Source organism: Pleurodeles waltl, chromosome 5 (genome assembly GCF_031143425.1).
Source record: "Pleurodeles waltl isolate 20211129_DDA chromosome 5, aPleWal1.hap1.20221129, whole genome shotgun sequence".
Classification (NCBI taxonomy): Eukaryota; Metazoa; Chordata; class Amphibia; order Caudata; family Salamandridae; genus Pleurodeles; species Pleurodeles waltl.
Window position 1 is genome coordinate 115633985 of NC_090444.1, and position 13564 is coordinate 115647548.

The 13564-nt window shown below is 44.3% G+C and overlaps 1 protein-coding gene across 1 annotated transcript in view; it reads left to right on the forward strand.

Annotated features, from left to right (window-relative positions):
• The window catches only part of ADCY3 (adenylate cyclase 3), a 343040-nt gene that overhangs the window by 205011 nt on the left and 124465 nt on the right, over positions 1–13564 (forward strand). The gene's annotated exons all lie outside the window — the stretch shown is intronic.

Here is a 13564-nt window from a genome sequence, read left to right on the forward strand (position 1 = left end):
TACGTCACACAAAACCAATGAACTCTCACATCCTTAGTATGGGCCGACATGTTTCAGCCATAAAGTCTAAGTTTGCAATTACACACATACCATGAATGCTAAACATGCAATACACATGTGGGACTTTTTCAGGGAATCCAGGCCAGCATGCTTCTGCATGTTGACACACCTGATGTACACACTGCATATGACAAAATAATATACCTGATCAGTATGGCTACGATTGTCTGGCCCTGGCTGTACCCATGACAGTACCAGGCCAGTGTAGGATTGCATCTCAGGTCATATGGAGCTGGTTCTCAAGCAGAGATGTACTCAATAGCAAATTAGAGAAAGAAAAGATGAATACTATTTACCAAACAAAAAATGAATATCTGTAAAATGATTTCCATCTGTTAGCATGTTCTGTGAGTCCAGGTAGACTCCTGCTGGCCTCAGGAACTGGCCCTTTACCGGCCCCAGTCTCTAAGACCTGAAATCTGGGAATCCTCCTGGATAACAGATTGACCTTTGCAGATCATGTCAAATCAGTAACCTCTTCTGCTTATTTCTTGCTCAGGACTTGAAAAAAGATTTTCCCATTTATCCCTGGTCACCTTCAGAAACTGGCCGCTACCTCCGTGGTAAGGTCCAAGCTTGACTATTGTAATGGCCTTCTTCTTTATACCCAACAGTTGGTTCTAAACAAACTTCAATCTTTACAAAATGCTGCAGTCACCTTCTTCTCAACATTCCCAAATATCTTGAGGTCTCAGATCATATCAGGAGTCTGCACTGGCTTCCTGTAAGGCAGAGTATTGTTTTCAAAGCGCTCTGCATTGCCTAAAAAACACTGAACAGTCAAGGCCCTACTTTTTTAAAGACAACATTAAATGGTCCAAACCAGGAAGCTCACTCAGGTCTACATCCTATCTGCTTTCTTCAGTCCCCAGGTTCAAACACCTGACCTGGGGAAGCAGAAGTTTCTTTCTTGGAGCTTCCAAGGCATGGAACGCTCTGCCCATTTTGATTAAATCAGCTTCTTCTTTCTCTTCTAGCCTTCAGGAAAGCAGTTATAACCTGGCTTTTAAGGAAAGAGTGGACTTATCTTGCCCCTAGGCTTTCAGTTATGAAGTACTTTTCTGAGTTTGATCAGCTAGCGCCTAGACACCTCCGGGTATTAGTAGTACTCTAGAAATATTCATAACATAACAGAAATAATTAATTTTTCTATCCTAGTTGCCCCAACTCAAAACCTGCAATCCTGTGCTACAGTTTCCATAATAGCCCTCAGATACCCCCAGGCATCGGAAGTCATACAAGATTCATTTGCTGTATGGTAGATCCTATAGGAGATTGACCAACTCCAGGGCACTGCCTCCTATGTGACATGTTCTTTCGTTGCAGTTGTCGGTGAACTATCAACGTTCATGGAGACAGCCTACTTCTCTATAAGGTACCATGCCAGAGGAAGAATGCGGTTGTGCCAGATTATACATATTCATAAGCCTCAAAAAGCAGTTTATGACTTGGATTCGTTGTAATAGGATTAGTTTCACAAAGGGGATAACATGTCAAAGACGTCCATCAGGCCTGATTAGTGGCACCACTTTAAGGGAGTTTACACCTTCTGTTGAGGAAGTGGTGGCCCCTCCCATGCCCAGTGTTAAGACCCAAGGAAGAGATATGCAAGTCCCTGCTAAGATTAAATTCACTTCTTTCCAAGTGAAGCTCATGATAAAGCTTCCCTAAGCACTTAATTGGCTAAAACAGGGCCAGCTCAGCAGCCTCTCCTTATGTTAGTTAGCAAACATGATACCCTGAATGTAAGATAGCAGGTATGCTTAGGGTGTGCAGCCGTTCAAGAAATAGCAAAGGAAATTGGATTGTAATCGTCGAAACTGAGGAAGTTGTCCCTTGTGCTCTGAGATGTTGCTACAGAACAGAAATATCTATTAGCAGCAGTGGCTAACAGTGCTTCCTCACACTGATATTGCCAATATGATATTGGCATTAAAAGTTGTATTGGAAGGCATGCAGCACTGACTCCTGCCTTTTGGTCTTGCTGGACTTCAGAAAAGGCTTTTTTAAGTAACAGCAATGAGAGGGTGTTGCTGTCCATCCCATGCTCTTACAGGAGGTCTGCTAAAATCTTGACTTGAAAGCATGGTCTGCTGCAATTTGACATCACCCAGGAAGTCCATCACCATCGGAGGCAAGGGCATGACTACCCATCCTCCAGCCACTGCAGGAGGAGTTAATATTTACATGTGCCCTTGCAGATTAGGTGGAGGCACCTTTCTGCTGTAGTTGAACTGGATGGAGATGCTTCTGCACCATGAGTCAGTTGCAGGTGCTACCTCCTCACCTAATTAACAGGAAACATATGAAGCTGGTCCATGGAGTAACAGCTGTGGTTTGGAGGTTTAAATTGGTAAATCCAACATGTTATAGTGTATTTGGAGCCAACTCATACCTTTTAGGAAGCAGATTTAGTCCACATACTATGGGCTTAGGCACTAGCTGCTAACTCACCCGGTGGAGGAGTGTCCGAACCTTTACCAGTTGGGGCCCTATCATTCAGTTGAGCCCAGAGTACGTACACATTGTGGAAGGGATGAACGAATCACGTATTACAGGGCAGAAAGAATAACACATATTACTCAACTTAAGATCACATGGCCAACAATACACCCACACGCACAATCTTTCTTTAGACATATTCCCGCAAAGTCCAATTAACACCACCACTAGGAGGACAAACATTTAAGGATTTGGCTTTGTGGTAACACATGTTGTTAGATTATAACAATGCACTTAGCATGCTTTTGGCATACTCCAGTGTCCTTTCTATGTCACATTTTCCTTAAGCCAGGCCATGTCCTAGATGCCCAAGACTGGAAGTTGTCTGCAGATGAAAGGCCCAGAGGGAGGAACAGATATTGTAACATGCACAGTTTAAAGGATAGCAGCCCTCTGTGATGGCCTTTGTCTGATAAATTAAAAACAAGTGTCTATAGCTGTTCATTTGGAGAGCTTAAAACTGTTGTGTGGGAATCTTGATTCTCAGACTACAGAAGAGGAAGGCTTCGCTCTTGATATGATCTGTGGCTGAGGCTTCCCACATTCAGAACAGTGTAGCGCCTAGAAGTAAACTAGGTTCAGTGAGCAATCCATAGCTTATCCTTGGTGGCTTGGCTCAAGCTGCAGTTCTTCCTCAGAGAACATTGTGTGTGTGAAGCTTGAACAGCAACACTAGAGCGAAGAACTAACAAATCTAAATTTCCAAACAATATAGAAAGAATGAAAGTACTTTCATGATTGATGTGCCACCAAATGAACAAGTCTAATACAGGTATCGGGAGATATTTAAAAACCCCTTTCAGATGACATTTGCATTTTACAAGAGCATGGAAGTGGAAAATTACACATCAATGTTCTAGCTGTGCTTATCAAAAACAACCACCAGGAGCAGCAGTGTATTCAATTTTGGCCCTGAAACAAATCAGTGCCTGTAGTTTTAAAAAACAATTTAAAAAATACTGCCCGTTAAATATCACAGTTTCACTCACTTGCAGCAGATGTTTTTTTTTTTAATGCATCCGGTGACTAAGGGCCTCATTCTGGCTGGCCAACAGGCTGGCAGTGCTTCAGTGGACAGCCGCGGTCGCCCAGCCGGGTCCGGCGGTTTCCCGCCGGATTTCCCCCGGCTGGGAGAATCCTCCATGGCGGCGCTGCATGCAGCGCCGCCATGGGGATTCCGACCCCCTTCCCGCCAGCCTGTTTCTGGCGGTTTTCACCGCCAGAACCAGGATGGCGGGAACGAGTGTCGTGGGGCCCCTGCACTGCCCATGCCAGTGGCATGGGCAGTGCAGGGGCCCCCTAACAGGGCCCCATAAAGATTTTCACTGTCTGCATTGCAGACAGTGAAAATCGCGACGGGTGCAACTGCACCCGTCGCACCCCTGCAACTCCGCCGGAGTCCATTCGGAGCCGGCTTCCTTGTTGCAGGGCCTTTCCCGCTGGGCCGGCGGGCGCTCTTTTACCGGTCGCCCGCCGGCCCAGCGGGAAAGCCAGAATGGCCTCCGCAGTCTTCTCACCGCGGAGCGGCCATTTGGCGGCTCCCGCCAGGGTCAGAATGACCCTCTAAATGTCCAAAACTTTAAACAGGTTCTCTGATTCTCGTTACGAGGACTTCCCACAACTTCTGTCCTGCTCCAAAGGACCCTATCTTTCAGGGATGCGCCTTGGGCATCAGAGCAGGGGTTCAGGTGAGACAAGCTCTTTCCCTAATTGACCTCAGCCAACAGTCCATTTACCCCTGATCTTGCTCATTTTAGTTCCAGGACATACATCTCTGTCTGTTTCTTGGGTCCTTCTTCTCAGAAAAGTAGATCCACAGCTGGCAGGAATCTTACAATCTTAGGTGTAATCACCCAAGGGGGGCGAGAGGGCCAAGAACGGTCCGCAGCTAACCTACAAAACACAAATGTATCCCAAACCCATGCTCTATATACCTAGTATGGAGTGTTGCTAGATGCAATGGTCATACTTTTTGTGTAAAAAGGACCCTCACCCACTCTATTATGGGCATGCCTCCTCATTGGGTCTCATCCTTGTATATTAAATACCGGAATGGGCTCAACCCCAGTGGAGGTATCAGTTTGATAGTTCATTTATAGGGGGATCAAGGGATTAAGTAAGGTTAAAAGTAAGACATAATGGATAACTGTGGATATAATTTTGCAAGCCCCTTAGGGGGCCTTGTGCTGGACAGCTGAAACATGTGCCCAGCACAAGGCCACTAAGGGTCCACAGCTTTCATAAGGACTAATGACTAATCACCCCATTACTGTATGGTATCTGTTGTTTCCCTAACAGTCTGTTATGTGAAAAGGATAATGTTAAATTCATAACATGCTGGTTCACCTAGCCAAAGCAATATAAACATATAACCATGCCCTAAGCCTGAACATCGAAGGCTCATAGGAGTAAAGGAGGGCATGTGCCTGTAGTTAAACAGTCATCAAAGATACTAAGGTGGTAACAAATGATGCAGTGACCTTGTCTCCTCCATTGTCAATACAAAGGGGCATTTCCTCTGTTGGGGCTCGAAAGTCCTCTGCATGGTAAGAGAGACCTGTACCCCTGCCCTGAGTGCCCAACTGTACTGTTGTCTGTATCCCTAAGGCACAGTTTTTTTTGTCGTAGGTCATGGGTACTTACAAACATTTTCACAGGGGCTGCAAAGTTTGGTTTGTGATATGACAGAGGGCCACATTGATGCTAGCAGGGTGGAGGGGTTACTAGTGGGGGGGGGTGTACAAGGTGGAGTAAGGTGAGTGTAGGAGAAGCTAAGCATATACATCTAGTGGCTGAACTATGTAATGTGAAACCAGAAAACCTGCTATGAATCCTGGCTTCCACACTTTACCAAAAGGTATGATCCTAGACAATTCTTTATTTCATTTTCCCTCCTTTTTCTTCATTAGTGCATATGAGATGAGAGAACCTCAAAATACATGACTTCAGGATGTGCGCTGTACAAAACCTTCTCCTGTGTTTGATTTAATAAACTATAATGTTTATGTATAATAGGAACCCAGGCCACCCAAAGAGTGCATATAAAAACTGACTAGCCTCTTGTTAACTACTGGCATTTATTTCAGGGGGGGAGGGGATACATGTTTTTGTATTTATGTTTGAAAACCATCACTTAAAAGAGAAAATACTTCTCAATGCACTGATATATTCTGATGTACTAAGTAAAAACGACTGCATGTTGATGAAACACAGTTTTTGATTTTTGAAGAGCCCTTATCATATTTTTACAATTTTTCTGCAGTATGTCTTCAAAAATGAAGGCGTTCCTGAAGGTGCAGGATCACCTAGTTACCTCCTTTCTTTGCCTCCAATTAACATTTATATAAAGGCTTGCCTTTGACTTAACATATTTTTAATCATTGTGCAGAGTTGAGTAAAAAGCAGCCCAGTGCTGCTGTTAAGCAGGGGGCCACCTATAAAGGTCAGGAGGGCCACATGCGGCCCCGGGGGCCGTACTTTGAGTATCACTGTCGAAGGTAAACATGGATCATGCATGTGCGCAATGTACCTGTCTTGTGGACTCCAGTCTTGTTGGACCGGTTATGGCACCCAAAGCGCTACCCTCATAGTGGTGGAAGGCCACTGCCTCCACCAAGAGTTAAACAGCACGAGCACTGTGGTAACAGCATATTGTGTAGTGATCAGTGGGAGTGAACAGGTCCTTTTTACCCTGTGTCACTGGAGTGAGACCTACAGGCTCACTCACCTTTCTGAAGTTCTGCTGCTGTGTGCTTTAACTCACCCTTGGCCTACGTCAGGTAGATATAGAGCGCTGCAAAGTGCAGGAGTATTTGCTGCGCTGGATGTATGTGTGCCTGGGAAGGGTTCAGTACAGTGGAAAAGCAGTACTGTGCAGTACATATATGGTTAGTGCATATACTGAGTGTGTATGCCTACGAAGAATGCATTACATGAGGAATGTAGTGATGTGTAGTGTGTGCGCTATGAAAGCATGTGCTGGATGTATGTGTGCTTGTGAGATGTACAATACAGGAATGGTGAAGTGTTGTGCAGCATGATGTGTGCTGACTGTCTGTGTGGCAATACGTGTGTTTGCAAATAGTACACCATGGCACAATACAGAAAGGTTACAGTACTGCCTAGCACACCCAGAGTAATTGTGTTTAATGGATGCATATTCCCCTGGGGTGGCACAATCCATGGAGGTGACAGCACTAGACAGTATGTGTGCTGTGTATGTGCACTGAGTGCAAGTGTGGCTGCAATGTTACTTTAAATGGAGTACCCTGCATTCCATTTTTGGAAGCCCAGGTCTGCCTATTGAGGACATGAGGAATAGAGAAATCCCCTAAGACTGATTTGTATATTGCTGCATTCTTGTGAGGTGGGCGGGACACTCTAGAGGAAAGGGAAGAGAGACTCCACCTTTACATTTCAAGAGGGTGCTCTTTGATTTATTGATAGATCACAAGGAAGGGACCAGGACACATCTCAGGAAGTAGATGGGCTGATAAGGGTGTCCAGGAGTAACCTTTATATGCACATATCACTGAGGTTGACATCCAGGTGTGAGCTCTAGTCCCTCCCATGTTCTGGGTTGTGGGACTATCAACTTTGGTGTCTCTCCTGCTGTGACAGACAGCCTTTCCAGTGGAAAGAAAAGAGAGAAAATTGTACCCTTCAAAAGAAGCAGAACCCCAACATAAAACTTTAAAGACCCTGTCCCCAAATCACATTTGTTGCCCGTAAACGCACTCTAAGGGGAGGTTGAGACACCAACATTTTTCATCTGCCAAGTAGCCAGATGGGCTGTGTGAGAAGGGGAAGCTCTGCAAGACTTCTGCCTGCGAGCATGACTGGGAGCCAAGGCCTGCTAGTTTCCCTGCTGGGGACATCACCCAAGGAACCAAGAGCTTGGAGTACCAGTGCCTGCCTGCTTGCCAAGACCAGTGTACCCTGTGAGGAAGAGGATAACATTTGAGGGTGCTAGGTCCAGTGGGGAGCCCTAAACAGAGAACTCCTGTGCAAGGTTTGATGACACAGCTGTGCACTGATCAGGTTGTTGCCCATGTGCAGGACTGATTTGGTGACCCCTGCATACCAGGAGAGGGCCGCCATGGACTGAGACGTGAATCGAGCGCTGTGTGTGTGGAAAGGGAGAGGGAGGCCTGTGCCACCTTGTTGCAGTGACCGCATCCTGTGCAAGGTGTGATGATACAGCTGTGCACTGATTAGATTCTTGCCCATGTGCAGGAGTGATTCGGCGACCCCCGCATGCCAGGAGAGGGTCGACATAGACTAAGCTGTTCATTGAGCGCTGCGTGTGGAGAGGGAAACATGTGCCACCTTGTTGCAGTACCGCATATGCCACAGGGGGGGGGGCGTCTTTTGAAGCAATTGTGTGACAAGTGCATCAAGACTTGTGTATGCCTTAGTGGCAACCCTGTATGCCAGGAGAGTGTGGATGATTGCACTGGATTAGTCTGCGCTTTGCCTGTAATTACTGGGGCAACCCAGTATGCCAGGAGGAGCAGTCGGTACTAACTTTTGCAAGAGTTTGGGCTAATGCCCTGGAAAAGATACAGGTTGCAAACGTTGAGTCGAGCCCGCTCATAAAGATCTGCCCCTGACCAGCCCAGAGGACTTTGGGGGAGGCAGAGGAGGACATTGCACAAATAGCTGGCCTCTGGTTGGAAGCTTGGTGTTCCTCCACCCACCCAAATCCCCCTATGTTGGAAATACTGACTTACTGCAACTTACTATGTCTACGAAGGCTGGAAGCATCCCCAATCACTGTTGAAAGAATGCATGAGTGGCCCCTACCTTTTCCAAACAGAATCAGAACTTTCAAATTTCCATGATTCGGGTACCCACTGAAACACTGAATGCTTTTGAGTTTCAGGAGCAGGTAAGCGACCAAATATCGTCTCGGGTGGTTAGTGCACTATACAAATCAACATAACATAACAAGACATGAATCAGGCAGATTGGGCCCTGGGAGACTCGCTGCTGATGGTGCTGTGTCACCATAGACACTTATGACTAATTCCAAATGCCAAAAAGAACTCTTGAGTATGTCCTACTAGTGAGCATCCCCTGGATGCAGCCACCAGTGAATGACCCCAACAACACTTCAAGGACAAGGATGGGACAGGGATTTCCTAGACAAACACTACAGCATCGACTTGAAGAGGATTATGTTGTTGCCTACAAATGTCATTATTTATTTGAATGCATAGAGTTAGAAATAAAATACTTATTTTTCATAAAAAAAACAAGCATTTGACTGGGCATTGATTTATTGACATTGTTGAGTGTACTTTGAGTTATGAGTCGTGTTCACTAACCTGTAGCTACACTCCACCCCACCCCCCAAGAGAGCAATGTGCATGTTTACTAAAGTGTACCATGCTGCACTCTCATTCTTTAACAGACCACTTTACCTCCTTTACCTACCTTTACCAACATAAGTGTGCTACAACAAATGTTTTAAATGTAATCACTGTGTAGATGGGCCTATATATTTTAAAGCAGTGACAGCTCACCTGTCTTCTACTACTGTTATTAAGTATAGCATGTCAATTGCAAGAAATGGGTTTAGTGTTAAACTTAGGCAACCAGGCTGAACTTGAATTTTCGCTCCCCACACGAGTGGCTTAACTGTCTGATTTGACCTTTCTGCAGCCTGTGCAGTTTTTTGCAGACTTAATGCTGATTTTTACTGAAGAAATGTATGCCAATTAAACAGGCAAAACTGTTACCATGGTATAGGGAAAGGCCAATGCACTGAGAAGCTATTGGGCAGTTCCTGGATGTCTGGAGGTCCGAAAATAGTGATCCTGGGCCACATAAATCAATGGCTGGACAATTCATATTTGAATAGCCCTTGCATCTCACTCAAGGAGGGGTCATCATTTGTTCTACTGTAAATGGAAGCTTGTTAGTGGAAACCTCTGCTTTCCATGATGTTCTTCATTAAACCTCTAATTATGAAAGAGGCGGCTAGAAAGAGCCCGTTGGCCACTGTAAGGAATCTGTATGAGTGTGTGATGTTTTTACTCACTCTTGTGTCAAAATAGTATGATCTGTGAACCCGATAGGTTGTCATAAGGGTTACACTAATCTTAGTGTTAAGTTATACTTCAGTATGTGTGTGTGAAAGAGTGAGAGAGAGTGATGTCCCAAGATTTGATGTTGTGTTTTTAAACCATGTATAGCAGTGGTTCCCAACCTTTTAACTTCTGTGGACCCCCACTTTAACATTACAGGAATCCAGGGACTCCCACTGAATCATTATTGGAATCTGGGGACCCCCCTCACTGTGTCATTACTGCAAGCTAGGGACTTAATCTGTTAATATTATTTAATTTTCAAAGCTGTCACGGACCTCTTGAGGAGGCTTCGCACACCCCCAAGGGTCCCCGGGCCACAGGTTGGGAACCACTGATGTATAGCACTGTTTTGCCACACCTAAAGTTAACCATGTTAGAGCACAGTTAGAGCACAATGTTTGCCAGGTTAAAATTTACTTTACTGTTGCTGACACTAAGTTAAACTGAAGTTGAGGGCTGACATCCTAGGAGGATAATCCTACTCTCAAGTTTCCTAAAATTATGTGGAGATGTTTTGTGTACACACTAAACACTTTGGGTGACATTTACGCATCTAATGTAGCCAGGCACTGACTAGTGTGGGTTATATTATTTAGGTTTTATGGTTATTTGGGATGTTCTGTCTATCAGGAGAGAGACTGGATAATTTTGTTTTCTTCGTCTACCTCTGTTAGGTGATACAATATTGTTTTCAGGACCTTGAAGTTGTCAAAGGTTTGATAATGATTTAACAAAAGAGGAGGGTAGTTTCAAGGGGAGTACCTCAAAGGCAGCAGCAATATGGGTTTGTTTCACCCAGTGTTTGGAGTATTACTGCCCTTAGCAAAGGTGTTTGTAGCATCCATAGAGTGTGACAGCTGTTATGAGAGCATACGTTAAATATACGGTGGTGTTTATTACTAAGCAACAGTGAGGGCCCATGTTTATTTAAAAAAAAAAAACTTTTGAGTCCTTGTAGAAATGCATTGCTAAATGTTGTCCATGTTTATTTTTTTTTTAACTTCTTTAGGGTCCTTCTTGTAGAAATGCGTTGATAAATGATGTGGTACTTGGACTTAGTGTGGCTATGCCATCTTCACTATGTAGAATGGGCATGAACTGTCTTTGAGCTTCAGTCTTCTTAACAGAAACCTCTGAAATAAATTCCATCATTGCTCTTGGTGATGCCCACACACAGGGGCCTCGTCACTAAGGTAAATGTACGTGGGAGTAAATATATACGTGTACATTTACTCTTGTAGTTTGTAGTAAACCTACTAACTTTGGCTAATCACCATTTACAAATGTAAATTTACTATAAAGTGTTGACTTCCATGTCTCCGCACCATAAATTCAGGAGGTGAAGACCAAGTTGAGTGTGAAGTTACTACTGATAACTTCTCACACACAGGTAGAGATCATCTCCCACCATGGCCGACATCTCCCTATAGTGCAGTATAGCAAAAAGTTTTTTTTTTAAACGTATTAAACTTTAACAAAAAAATAGAAAAATATTTTTATGTTAAATGTTAATTTAAATTTGTTATATATTTATATACACAGGAAATGGCCTTTACTACGCGGCCATAACCACACAAGTTTTACCATGCTTGCCTGACCCATACATGTCCCTGAACCACGCAAATGTGTGGTTAAGGCACCATGCATATGCATGGTTCAGGTAAACAGCGGGAACTGCCGAGAGAAGAACGTGGCGGGCGGATAAGTGAGTCTGTTGGGGTTTAGTGCCGGACAGGGTAGGTTTTAGGGTTCAGGTTTGGGGAGGGGTCGGGGTAGTTTTTGGGACAGGGTGGGGTAGGTTTTAGGGTTTAGGGTGGGTGGTCAGGGTAGTTTATAGGGCAGGGTGTGGTATGTTTTAGGGCCCAGGTCAGGGGGGGGCAGGGGTGCGGGGTCGGGGTAGTTTCTAGGACCGGGAGGGGTAGGTTTTAGGGTTCAGGGCAGGATGGGGGTCTGGTAGTTTTTAGGACAGGGCAGGTAGGTTTTAGAGTTCAGGGCAGGGATGGGGCGTCAGGGTAGTTTTTAGGACAGAGTGGGTAGGTTTTAGGGTTCAGGGCAGGAGGGTCAGGGTAGTTTTTAGGACAGGGTGGGGTAGGTTTTAGGGTACAGGGTGGGGGCGGGTGGTTGTGGTAGTTTTTAGGACAGGGCAGGGTTACTTTTAGGGCTCTAGGGCTCCGGATAGGGAGTGTAGGGCTCAGGGCAGGGGGTGGAAGGGGCAGTTTTAACGGCTGGGGCGGGCTGGATTGTAGGGTATAGTATCAGGTGTGAGGGGACGGGGGGACAATTTACCACACATGTTCCTTTAGCAAATATGCTTTTACAACAAAAGATTTTGTGAAGGTATGCATGGTAAAAACGAGGTTGTTGTTGTGGCCACGTTCTTAAGGCATGCTGGGTTCAGGCATGCGTGAATCTATCATACAACCTATATACACCTGTCTGCAGAACAAACTAAAAAATGCTACTGCAGTATTAACATAATTTTGACATAAACATTTAAAAAATATAGTTGAATTAAAATTATTTTTAAAATAATTATTTTGAAAAGTCCTACTTAAAGTAAACTTTTATATTTATTTGTTATATAATGAAAGTTACTAAAAGTTACGTATAGAATTAATCTGAATTAGATTATTTATTATTTTTTAAAAATTGTTATTTTTTCTTTTGAGCTACAAGATTATTAGAATATTTATGATAAAATTCGATTTATGTTTTTATATAAAATTGTTAGCATTAAATAAATATCCATATCTTTTTAAACAGTCAAAAAATAATAATTTATTTTAACATTATTTCCCATGCCTCCATTATATTCTGGGGGCTTTGCAGTACCAGTGGTTGGCCATGTGTGGTACTGGATTTACTCCTGGTCTGGACTGGAACATGTTTATTACTATTTGGGGTCCTTTATGGCTGTAGCAACTTTAGAAGTGCAGTTTGTGAATAGGAATGGGCTTACTCTTTTGTGGGTGGATGCACGTCCCTCTCAAGCCCTCTGCAACTCCCCTCCTTACTCCTCCCTAAACCCCACCCATTATAGTCTTATAGCCCGCTTTAACAAGGGAGTGGGACTTTAATGGCCGGTATAGCCCAGCTACAGAGGGCTACAAGGCTATTAGAACATTCTGCCACTAGAAGGCAGAATGTTTTAATAAATAAAACAGAGGCCTCACAGAGCCGAAGGGACTGGAATCCCCTCCGGTCCGTGAGACCTTTGTACACAGCAACAGCTGTGAAAGGTAAACATTGGAATGTTGGATCTCCGGAATTTTATCGGGCATTAGAAGCCCTGAGCACTCCATTGTTTTCAATGCAGCTCCCAACATTCCAGTGTTCTAAGTAGTAATAAGTATTGCCTACATTCCAGCTGCTCCCGTCTGACCCTTCCATGTTTATTACTTAAACGTTGGCGTTTGCGCGCAGAGATCTCCATACATAGGTGGCTGCGTAGACCTCCGCAAGGAGTACTGTTGTAGTGCTACAAAATGCAGTTTGTGAATAGGCTTCACAGTCTTTTTCCATTGTGTGACTTCTGTAGAGTGTGTACTCACAGCAGGCCTGTTGTGAAGACACTGCAGAGAAGCGTAATGTGTTTGAATCAAATATTGTCCTCAATCCACTGAGTGCAGGAGTCCAAAAGCATGAGCCTTCCTGAATGGGGCCTGATGGAGAGAAAAGGAGGAGTTTGCACTTGTGTTTGATGCTAAAAATATTTTTTGAATAAAATGAACCTGTGTTTCCATCACTTTTGTCTCTGTTTTTTTTCCTCTCTCTTCTCTGTCCTGCTTTATCATCTCCTCTTTCTGTTTCTATATGCCTCACATTCTTGCTGCCTTGTTTTCTTTATTCCTTTCTCTTTTTTCCTGCTTTCCCTTCCTTTTTTCTCTCCCACTCTTCCCCTTATCTGA